The sequence below is a fragment of the Silurus meridionalis genome, chromosome 9 (assembly GCF_014805685.1).
Source record: "Silurus meridionalis isolate SWU-2019-XX chromosome 9, ASM1480568v1, whole genome shotgun sequence".
Taxonomy (NCBI): domain Eukaryota; kingdom Metazoa; phylum Chordata; class Actinopteri; order Siluriformes; family Siluridae; genus Silurus; species Silurus meridionalis.
In genome coordinates this window covers 3,981,650-3,994,099 of record NC_060892.1, presented here as the reverse complement: position 1 = coordinate 3,994,099, position 12,450 = coordinate 3,981,650, and positions in this window count along the sequence as shown.

Here is a 12,450-nt window from a genome sequence, read left to right as displayed (position 1 = left end):
TCGACATTTAATCTCCATTTGCTTTTATAATAACCTTTATTCTTCTGGGAAGATCTTTCACCAGATTGTGAAGTGTTCATTAGAGTTGAGGTCAGAGCTCTATACAGTAGCAGGCCATTTAAGATCTTCCTTTCCAACCCATGTCAGCCCATGGGAGGTGATAGTTTAATGATTAAGTCATTGGACTCAGAAAGTCATAAGTTGAAATTCCAGCACCACCAAACTGCCCTTTCTGGACCCTTGAGCAAGGCCCTTAACCCTCAACTGTTCAGTTGTAAGTCCCTCTGGATAAGGGTGTCTGTCAAATGTGGTAAATGTAAAAAGCATATCTTCATGGAGATGCTTAGTGCATATGGGAATAGTTGTGCCGAAGCAAGTTTGGGTTTCCTAGTTCAAGTGAAGGTGTGTAACTTATCTAAAGACATCCTATTTAAATTTGTTGTAACAGTTTTTGAAAGAACCTCATATGGCTGGAAAAGTCTGGTACCCCAATACTTTTGTCAATGTAGTGTATTTTGGCTTTGTGCAAATGGCCCAAAGATATCTTCTGTAACATTTTGGTACAGAGAAGAAGAAGAAACCATCCAGGTGATATAAAATGTACTGAAGTCCTATCAATTCAATGTAATATTTGTATAGAGCTTTTACAGAATTAAAGTCATAAGTTCTTGTAGACTTCTACAATTAAGAGTTAAAACAGGAAATGAATGTAAATGTGAGCTGACAGTGAAGCCGAAGACACACATCTCTGGTTTGGAGATAAAACCGCACCAGAGCTTGTGTCCTTGTACAGCTAGGAGAGCACAGGCGATATGTCCGAGCCAAAATGACAGGCTCCTGGGATCCTTTAAGCTTCTTACTCTGTTTTCTCTCTATCTCTTTCTCTTTCTCTCTCTCTCTCTCTCTCTCTCTCTCTCTCTCTCTCTGTCCTAGAGGAGCAATGCATTTATGTCACACAGAGAAAACGTGTGTGTGTGTGTGTGTGTGTGTGTGTGTGTTCTGGTTAGCCAAGTATGGTTCAAATACTGTAGGTGGCCCAGATATTTTAGTGGTGGAAATAAAATAAAATCAAAAATGAACTAAGAAAAAAAAAAAATGGAAGCTTAGTCTCAGGATGGATGGCTACTAAAACCAGAAAGAGCTTCATATAAATGTCGTGTAATATAGCAAAGAGTGGATGCATATACGTTATATAGACTGAAGTTTCGGGACACCTGACATTTAGGGAGGTTGTAGCTCTGTGGTTGAAGGACTGGGTTACTGAATGTCAGTGATTTAAGCCCCTGTATTGCCAAGCTGCCACTCTTGGGCCCCTGAGCAAGTCCCTTAACCCTCTGTGCTCCTGGAATGCTGTAACACAGCTGACCCTGCATTCTGACCCCAGCTCTAAAAATCACTGGTATATGCGAAGAAAACAATTTTGAAATGCATTTGTGACCAATAAAAGCCCTTCTTCCTTTAGATCAATGAAGATATGCTTTACATGGCTTGGAGTGGAAGATCTCCTGCTATAGAGCTCCAACCTCAACCCTATTTGGAAATCTTTGGGACGAATGTAAATGCTGACTGCACCTCAGGCCTCTTCACCTTGGCTGCATCAGTACCTGACTTTACTAACACCCTTGTAGCTGAATGAACCCCAACAAATCTCCTCAAGCACACTCCAAAATTTAGTAGAACATCTTCCCAGAAGAGTGGAGGTTATTTTTAACAGCAAATGGGGACTTAACGTGAAATGGGATGTTGAAAAATTACATACAAATCTTATAGTGCCGTGTTCATAGGGACGACGATTAGTGTGAACATGAATCAGGAGCACAAACAAACACGTGACATAGTGTGTAGAAGTGCAGTGAATTGTGGGAAACCTAACCGCTGCCTATAATGCTGACAACTTAGCTTTGGAAAAGTCTTTCTTCATCCCAATTGAATTGTCTGATTTAAAGGAATAATTTGATCTGAAGCGACACAGTTTTGGGCTTATTCAAAGCGAAGTCCATTAGCCATGACAAATTTGCTTTACAGTACAAGACAAATGTCGCTAACAAGAAAGAGATGCTGATGGCTGTATGCTGAAAAAAAAAATACAAGGGACAATTAAATGACGGCGAGAACATAAATCGCACAGACTGCGCTTCTATCGATTTGCCCAAAATAAAGAGCGCAATGAGAAAAGATAAATGGTGCACTAAAGGTTGTATATGCAACAAAAATTCCAGCTTCTTGGGCATAATTGAGTTGATACATCTTGCTTAGCAAATTATAAATCTCTCGTATATAAGCATTTGTGTCTGATTAAGCCATGGTCAAAGTCACAGAGACCAAACTATTTTCATACTTAATCTGCATTATTCAATGTATTGTGAAGCAGTCACATGACTGGCTGATTGGAAAACTATGTATATTTATTATTTCTGCAATACAAGTGATTTTTGTCTTGTTTTTGAAGTGCCAACTGGTGTCTCTGAGGTGTACAGATAGATAGATAGATTTTGAGATGGTTCCAGTTGTATAATAATAAGCACTTATTCATTAATGTATCCATAAAGCACTATATGGACAAAAGTATTGTGGCACCTGACTTTTCTAGCCATATATGGTTCTTTCATCCACTGTAGGAGGTAAACAATGGTATAGGATGTCTTTGAATGCGCTAGCATTTATTATTGACAATGCCCCTGTGCACAAAGTCAGCTCCATGAAGATATTCTTTACATGGGTCGGAGTGAAAGATCTCCTACTATAGAGCTCTGACCTCAATCCCTTGAGCACCTTTGGCATGAATTGGAGCGCTGACTGCACGCCAGGCCTCACCTCACCTCTAAGGGTGCACTGGCTTGTGCAACCCTAATGGCTGGGGTCGGGAATCGAACCCGGGCAGCAGCGGTGAGAGCACCGCATCCTAACCACTAGACCACCAGGTGGCTAAATATCCAAAATCTAGTGGATAACAGAGTGGAGGGTATTAGCACAGAAAACACACATATTCACATTAATCTTGCATTTTACAGAGAACGCATTATTGAGGTAACATTATTCAAATTAACATAGGGTTCAATACTGATGTGAGCCAGCAAATGGGGATGAACCTGCATCAAATGTTTAGCAGTGTTAGCACATCTGGAGGTGTTCAAAAAACTGCTAAATAAGTGTCAACTGATAAACACAGAAATAGCATCGCTCTGAATTTAACAGGAACCCAGAGAGCAGTGACAATATCTCTATGCTTAGTACTGCTGTTACTCATGTTCACAAGAAAATGAACTGTAACTGGGTTACCGATTGGAAGGTTGTGTGTTCAATCCCAGTATTGCTAAGTTGCCACTCTTTGGCAACTTGTGCAAGGCCCTCAACTCTCTGTGCACTCGGTGGCTAAACCTGCTCTCTGACCCCAGCGTTCTAACGTTGCTAGGATTTGGGAAGAAAGTATTGCTTTCAATATACTGTATCAGTATACCGAGCTGTAATGTACATGTGACAAGAAATTGCATATATTTATTTATTTTATATCTAAGTTAAATAATTTCTTTGATAGCCTCAGGCACTGGGTTGAGAATTTCCACCTGACTATTTGACATATTGGGCTTGGAGACGAGCTTCACAGCAACATGTTGCTTGAGCAGAAGCTCTTTTCCTTTTATTGTGGATGAAAGATGTCGAGTTGTTACATGATTTTATCTGCTATTTTACGATCAGAATCGTCTTTATTGGCAAGTTTCATGGGGTGCATTTACAAGAAAACTGTCATGATGTGAAATTATAGAAAACTATAAAAAAAAAAAAACTAAATTAAAATAATGAAATAAAGTAATAAATAAAGATAAAGACATTGACTATACGATTAGTGCAGGGTATGTAAAAGTGAGGCGGTGCAGCTGTGGCTTCAATGAAAGAAGACTTGAATTGTGTTCATTGGGTTTCTTGATTTAGTTACTGTATGGCGTTCATATCTGGTATTGATCAACAATATTGATGGTTTCTAAAGCAGGAGGTGGATTAAGGACACCACTGAAGGCCAAGGTGTGAAGGTGTTTTAATTCCTCTGCATTTTCAAATTATTGCCACAACATACCATATTTCTCAACTCTCCATTTTTTGAGCCAATTCCCATCTCGTTCCTGTTCTTTTCCCTAGTTACGTTCATATACTGCATTTGTATCCTCCTGTCCTTGTATTGCACGACATCATGACTCATGTATGACCTTCACCTTTCACCGCTTGTTGCTGTGAGGTTTTTCATAGTGTTTGTGGTGTTTAAGTATTCAGGTGCAGGGATCAGAAACTCTTCATGCTTCATTGTCTCCATGTCAAATGCTTTATGTCTGTTTCTTTCCTTTTTTGCTGCCTCAGCCCATATGTCTCAGAGTAATACTTTTTTTTCACGCATGAGAGAGCGAAATTAATAAACGTGTGCAAGAGTCAGAAAAAAGAACAGGCAGCACTGACATCCAAATCAGTGTAAGCCTTTCAGCCTGTACATTAACTCCAACGCTCCTTAATTACAGCACACAGTACATCCACTTTATGTTTAAATGATGATATTTTTATTAGGGTTGTCTAGTAGGAATTGCTTTTATGGTTTTTCCTTTTTCTCTTTGTAGTTTTGCTGTCCATTTATTGCAGCATTAACTATATAAAAAAACGTTTGTGGACAATTAACCATAATGTTGGCATGCACTTTTTTTAACATTCCATTCCACATTTTGTCCTCTTTCGCAATTATAATAACTTCCACTCTTTTGGGAAGATGTTTCACAAACTTTTGGAGTGTAATTGTGAAAATGTATTCAACCATAAGGGTGTTTAATGTCAGGCACTGACAGGAGGCCTGGGGTGCAGTCAGCATTCCTCTCCAATCCATGCAAAGCATACCTTATGAAGATTGTGGACCTCTAAAGAAGTAGATGCCGACCCCGCAAACATCCCGAACCATCTAGGGTTGTACCAGTGCCAACTGGATGACACTTCATGTGGAGTTTTGACATTGGACCTCCTTGAGTGTTCAAAGGTTCTGGCATGGACAAGCTGGTGTTGGATCTGTATTGATCACAAATGTTGAGCTATTTTATGAGTTGCTCAGTAGCTCCTAGTTTTATAACCACAATGACTGTAAAAGACTGTAATAAGATCATTACTTATAATCTTACACTCTAGTGCTCATGTTAGTTCTCTCTCCCCAGTGTTCTGTATTGTTTAAAGACTATAATCACACTCTTGATGTCACCCAAATGAGGATGGGTTCCCTTTTGAGTCTGGTTCCTCTTAAGGTTTCTTCCTCATAGCATCTAAGGGAGTTTTTCCTTGCCACAGTCATGAGCTGCTCATCAGTGATAAATGCAGACCTAACTGTTAAATTCTGTAAAGCTGCTTTGGGACAATGTCTGTTGTAAAAAGCGGTATAGAAATAAACTTGACTTGACTTGAAACTTGACATGGAGCTGGCTTTGTGCACAAGGTTAGTTCAAGTGAAGGGAAAATTTTCTTTCTACCACATCCTACACAATTGTGTGTCTCCAACTGTGATAACAGTTTGGAGAAGATCCACATATGGCTGGGAAAGTCAGGTATCCCAGCACTTATAGTGTATTTCTAAGGGTATAAACATACAGTTGGTACAAAAGTGAAAGAATGTTTCTCCATTACCAGGGAGCTACATGGTTACAGGGAGACACAAAGTTACACAATACAATACAGAACTAACTTAGTCCTTTGCCAATGTTGCTTTTCAGACTTTATTGACATGATCCCCATGTCACACTGTAATATCTCAGTTTTCATAATGTCAGACTGATGCACACATGAAAAAGACTTGTCTCAAGGTTTATGTGACAATCCGTGACACATTTAGACCCCAGCTAAAGTTAGCTACAGTACAGCAAACAAAAACAATCTGTAGCATTAATTTGGTTCATGACATGCTTTGATAAAAAATTAATTTAAACACTTCTTTACCCTCTATAAAGCTATATGTTTCTCTTCTTGCTGTACTGTACACCTGACTCGTTTCGACATTTTCCCTTAGGTGGTTTAAAGTTGTTGCCTTCATAGGAAAAGTCACACTGCAGAAAAGAGTCTGAAATCTTTAAACACTCCCAGAATTTCATTTGAGGTAACAAAATGATCGCAACAGCCATTGATCAGCTGTTGGTGAACATGTCAAATCAGCGATCAAAGATTACAGATATTAGCCTAGGAATCTATTAGGATTTTAAAAATTTGTCTCAGGCAACTAAACCGTAGCCAAAATCTCACAGTGTGAGCAACAGGGTGCAATAAGACATTTACGACATTAAAACATTTACGAACAATAGGGCAATAGTACGGTAAATATCGATGCAGAGCCGAGCTGCACACACAACTGATGTGAATCAAATGCAAAGACATTGTCCATATAATAATAAATACTGTGTGTGTGTGTGTGTGTGTGTGTGTGTGTGTGTGTGTGTCCAGTCTCTTTCTGCTTAGGAGTCTGATATCGTGGGGGAAGAATCCATTACACATATGGTCGCATAGATCTATAGTAAATGCTTCTGTACCTTTTTCCAGGGTGGCAGGGAGGTAAAGTGTGTGTGTAAGAGGTGCGTAAGGTGTGTGTGTGTGAGTGGTGTGCATCAATTCAATGCAATTCATTTTTATTTGTATTGTGCTTTTTACAATGAACATTGTCTCAAAGCAGCTTTACACAGATATTGTGGTGATAAAAATTAATAAGATGTTGTTTATACGTATAAGTTTGTCCCTGATGAACAGGCCGGTGGTGACTGTGGCAAGGAAAAACTCATGGCATAAGGAAGAAACATTGAGAGGAACTATCTTTCTCACAATGTAGAATTACTGCTGGGCTTTCTAAACTACTGAGTTGCTGAGGAAACAGATGAAGTTTTGCACCTGGTGAATCCTAAGGAATGACTATCTCCATGGAGAAGCCGTTGATGTTCAGCTGAGATCGTCATGTTTTGTCCAATTTGGAGACAGTTGTATGTGTTATAAAGATGGGTGTGTATGTTTTACAGATGGTTGTGTCATTATATTAAATGAATGCGTGCTTTTGAATTGTATATAAACATTTACGCATGTCTGTTCGAGTTTTACTGGAATTTTTTTTAGATATTTATGATTATTGGAAGACTCTAGAAAGTGCTTCTCCACCCAAACTTCTTCTATTTGCTTGACAAGAGTGAAAATAAATTCACTTAAGATTCTTAATTTTTTTTTGTATTTGTCGGGTCAGGGTTTGTCAGGGATTCCCCTGCCACGCCCCTCGCCACCGTCAGGGATTCCCCTGCCACGCCTTCCTCGGCCGCTGTCAGAGATTCACCCTGCCACGCCCCCTTCAGTAGCTCTCAATGTTCCTCATTATCCCATACCTGCCTGAACACCGACAGCTGTGACTCGTTACGGTTCAGACTATATAAACTCACGTTCTCGAGTCACAGGCTGTCGGTTCTTGTGTTTGTCATGCTGGTGATACCCGTGGCTGTTCGACCGCCAGCATTCCCCGCTGGTTCCGTATCCTGGTTCTGTTCTCTTGGGATTACTAGTTGCCTTTTACTTTCGTTTCGGACTCAAGGTTTCGTTTTGGGATTACTCGTCTCGAGCGGATATTCTTTTGTTTGTTTTCTCACCTCGGCAGCAGTGAGTGTTTCTTTGTTGAACTGTGTAAATAAAGACTATGATTGAACTATTTCCGCTTCCGCGTCATCAGCCTGACAGGGTTCTTCTAAGTCTTCATCTTCTTCTTATTAGAGCTGGCTTCTGAGTGAATCGCCAGTCTCCATCACCGCCTGCCACTTTTCAAGTCATTTACATGCTTTGTCTCTCCACTGTCCTGTTCGCTAGGCTTCATTAGGAGGCAACCCTTGTGGCCCGAGGCTCACATGCTGGAGGTGTCTTGGTTATAATGGTCAGACTAATTCGAAGCTGAGTTCCTAACAGGGCTTGAGGTAGATGGTTCAGGTCCAAGGTGCTGAAATGACCCTTTGCTTTCTGGATCCCTGCCAAGTGTACTTCCTGGAATTGGGCAGGTTTCATTTGTTTTTGGTAGATTATAACTGGTGTGTTCTTGGTATTGAATGGGTTTGTGTGTGTGTGGTCTGAACACCAAAGAACTAATCATGATTGTTCCTTTAATAAAAGGTGTTGCCTTTTATCATAGAAATATACGTCATCGTAAAGGATCCTATATTTTAAATTGTTCATATTCAGTGTATAAAAGATTACCTAAGTAAGTTTAGCTTTTTCCCAAAGTTTGGTGGATGAGTTTTTCTTTGCACTGAATGTTATGGTTCAAATTGACAGGATGCTTTGACTGTCGCTTCTTTATTATGTCTATGATTGTAACCAGTCGATGCTCTAAACACTGGGTTTGCTGCTTGCTTGAGTGACAGCAACTGACCTGACAATGCAGTTGCTTGAATAAGGGTTATATCCATTCCTTGCAAACCCACCAATTCCACATAAACACTTTCCTCTCACACAATCACTCACACGGTCATGCTCTCTTTTGAGCTATACATGCTCCTTAGATACCAGTGATCCTGTCACTTTATTCTTTTTGGACCTGCCTGGTTCATCCTGATGCCCTACTTCAGAATGAAGTCCAAATAGATACAACTAATTGTCGCTGCTACTGAGGATGGCTTCACATAAAAAGTCTAAAAAACCATTTAGGATACTGTGGAGTTAAACTCAAGAACCTTGAAGATAAATTTGGACAATAATGAGTTAAATGAGTCATCAACTGTATGTTACAAGTGGCTTTTATGTCTGCATTGTGTTAACATCTGTAGTCTGTACATCTTGTAGGGGCAGGGATAAACAGAAACATATTTATGATCACAAAATTATAAAGCAAAACATTAACTTTTATGGCATTTGGCAGATATCCTTATCCAGGGTGACTTACATTTATCTCTTTTATATAACTGAGAAGTTAAGGGGTTAAGGGCCTTGCTCAGGAGCCCAGGAGTGGCAGCTTGGTGTGGCTAGGATATGAACTCACAACCAATGAATTCAAAGCCCAATGCCTTAACAATTAATAACAACCTTCCCTCATATTGTCAGGGATCCAGCAGCCACACCCACACCAACCCCTCCAATCACTCCAAGCAGCTCACCTACTTACTAATCATCCACACCTGGTCCATATCAGTCACCACACTATAAAGACCCTGTTTTTCCACATTCCCACCGTCCGTTCTACAGCTTAGGCTTATGAACCTACCGGACTGCCCAAAAACTACTCAGTTATAGTTGTGTCCCAGCTTACTTGCTTCAGTGTGTTCCGTCTGTGTTTTCTGCCTTGCCCATTTTGCTTTTTTCATTAAAGAAAAGCCCTTTTTGGAATTCTATCAGTCTCAGAACATTCTTTGCGCCTGACAGAAGAACGGACCGACACAAAACAAGAGAAAGAACCGCGTTACCTCAACATGGAGGACCAGCCCGCTGCTGCGTCCGGTCTCGTGGAGGACCAGCCTGCTGCCATGTCCGAGTTCGTGAGGGAGCTCACCGCCGCGGTCCGGGAGGCGTTCCGACCGGCGACCGCCAACCAAGCTCCACCACCTTCCGGCAGCCCGATGGCTCTCCCGGCGTCTTTTTCCGGAGAAGCGGCGGAATGTCATGGATTCCTGCTCCAGGTTTCCCTTTATATCGAGATGCACCCTCACAGCTTCCCGAACGAACGGGCTAAGGTTGCGTTCCTGATCTCGCTGCTCACCGGAAGAGCGCTAGCATGGGCTAGAGCGCCTGAGCGCAGCAAGCCCGGCGCTGACGACATACGCGGCCTTTACGAGACACTTCACCGAGGTCTTCAGCACCGCCCCCGGGGATACGTCGACTGCCGATCAGCTGCTGAATATCCACCAAGGAAGAGACAGTGTGTCGGGTTACAGCCTCCGCTTCCGCACTCTGGCGGCATCTGCTGGCTGGAACGAGAAAGCGCTGCTGGCTGTATACAGAAAGGGATTGAATCAGGAGCTCAGGCTGGCAATGGCCACATATGATGATTCTCTGGGGCTTGAGGCTTTCATCCAGAGATCCATCCGCGTTTCTCAGCACCTGGTGGCCTGCAAATCCCCAGAGGTCGAATCAGTTCCAACTACTGCAGTCTCATCGGCTCCTGAACCTGAACCCATGCAACTCGGTTCACAGCGGCTGTCTCGTCAGGAAAGGGAGCGTCGGTGGGCGGCTGGAGCTTGCCTCTACTGCGGTGAGGAGGACATCGTGGCCCAATGTCCAGTAAGGCCTCCTCGTCGGACGGTGAGTACGGTTACGCTTTCTTCTGACATCACTCACCTGTCCACGCTCATGGTCACCCTGGTAACCCCTGCTCTTTCTCTGTCTGCGGTTGCCCTAGTCGACTCTGGATCCGCGGGGAACTTCATCTCCCAGGCGTGTCTAGAACGCCTCCAGCTACGCCGGCAGAGGGGATCTCAGGAACTAGCTGTTCAGACCATTCAGGGACGGCCCTTGGGAAAAGGCAAGGTGAAGTACTGCGCACCACTTCTTGTCCTCCAAGTCGGGGTTCTACATCAAGAAGAGATACAACTTCTCGTACTGGAGGATTCGACCGTGGATGTGATCCTGGGTCGTCCCTGGTTGGCCAAGCACTCCCCCATATGTTCCTGGGACCCGTGTGACATCTTGGAGTGGGGCCCCGCCTGCCGGCAGAAGTGTTTACTCCCACTCCCGACTCCCATCCAGAAGACCCTGACCCTGGCAGCTACTCAGGTGGAAGGAGCTCCCCAGCCTGTTCAGGTGGACGTCCCACAGGAATACCAGGCTTTCTCAGATGTCTTCAGTGAGGAAGCAGCCACTCTGTTGCCCCCACACCGGCCATGGGACTGCGCCATTGATCTGAAACCGGGGGCCAAACTGCCTAAGGGTCGGGTTTATCCCCTGTCAGCTCCAGAACACCAAGCGATGGAGAGCTACATCCAACAGGCCCTCCGCCAGGGCTTTATCACCCAGTCCTCCTCCCCGGCAGCTTCTAGCTTCTTTTTTGTGTCAAAGAAGGACGGAGGATTACGCCCCTGCATCGACTACAGGGCCCTCAATGCACTGATCTCCCCGCTTCCGTATCCGCTTCCACTGGTCCCCGCAGCTCTAGAAGATCTACGTGAGGCCCGCATCTTCACCAAGCTGGACCTCCGTAGTGCATACAACCTGGTGCGTATCCGTAAAGGCGATGAATGGAAGACAGCGTTCATTACCCCCTCTGGTCACTATGAGTATCGGGTCATGCCGTATGGCCTTTCCATTGCTCCGGCGGTTTTTCAGAATTTCATGAATGAGGTGTTCCGCCTTCCTCCATCGGTTTGTGATTGTCTACATTGATGACATCCTAGTCTACTCGAGGTCGCTGCAAGAACACTGTCAGCACGTCACCCAGATCCTGGCACTGCTTCGGAAACACCGACTGTATCTTAACCTCCCTAAGTGTGAGTTCCACCGTTCAGAGATACAGTTCCTGGGTTACGCCATCGACGCAGCAGGCATCAGGATGGATGAGAGGAAGGTGGCTGCCGTACGGGACTGGCCAGTTCCCGCCTCAATAAAGGAGCTCCAGAGGTTTCTCGGATTCGCAAACTTCTACCGCCGGTTCATTGGAGGCTTCAGCCTGGTTTCCGCTCCACTTACGCCTCTTCTGCGGGAAAAGCCAAGACCCTCTCCTGGACCCCAGAGGCTCAACGGGCATTTGAGGAGTTGCGCAAGAGGTTCTGTGCCGCCCACTTTACGTCATCCAGACCCCCAGCTCCCGTTTGTCGTCGAGGTGGATGCATCGTCCACAGGCGTAGGGGCCACCCTCTCTCAGCAGTGAGTGTTTCTTTGTTGAACTGTGTAAATAAAGACTATGATTGAACTATTTCCGCTTCCGCGTCATCAGCCTGACAGGGTTCTTCTAAGTCTTCATCTTCTTCTTATTAGAGCTGGCTTCTGAGTGAATCGCCAGTCTCCATCACCGCCTGCCACTTTTCAAGTCATTTACATGCTTTGTCTCTCCACTGTCCTGTTCGCTAGGCTTCATTAGGAGGCAACCCTTGTGGCCCGAGGCTCACATGCTGGAGGTGTCTTGGTTATAATGGTCAGACTAATTCAAGCTGAGTTCTAACAGGGCTTGAGGTAGATGGTTCAGGTCCAAGGTGCTGAAATGACCCTTTGCTTTCTGGATCCCTGCCAAGTGTACTTCCTGGAATTGGGCAGGTTTCATTTGTTTTTGGTAGATTATAACTGGTGTGTTCTTGGTATTGAATGGGTTTGTGTGTGTGGTCTGAACACCAAAGAACTAATCATGATTGTTCCTTTAATAAAAGGTGTTGCCTTTTATCATAGAAATATCGTCATCGTAAAGGATCCTATATTTTAAATTGTTCATATTCAGTGTATAAAAGATTACCTAAGTAAGTTTAGCTTTTTCCCAAAGTTTGGTGGATGAGTTTTCTTTGCACTGAA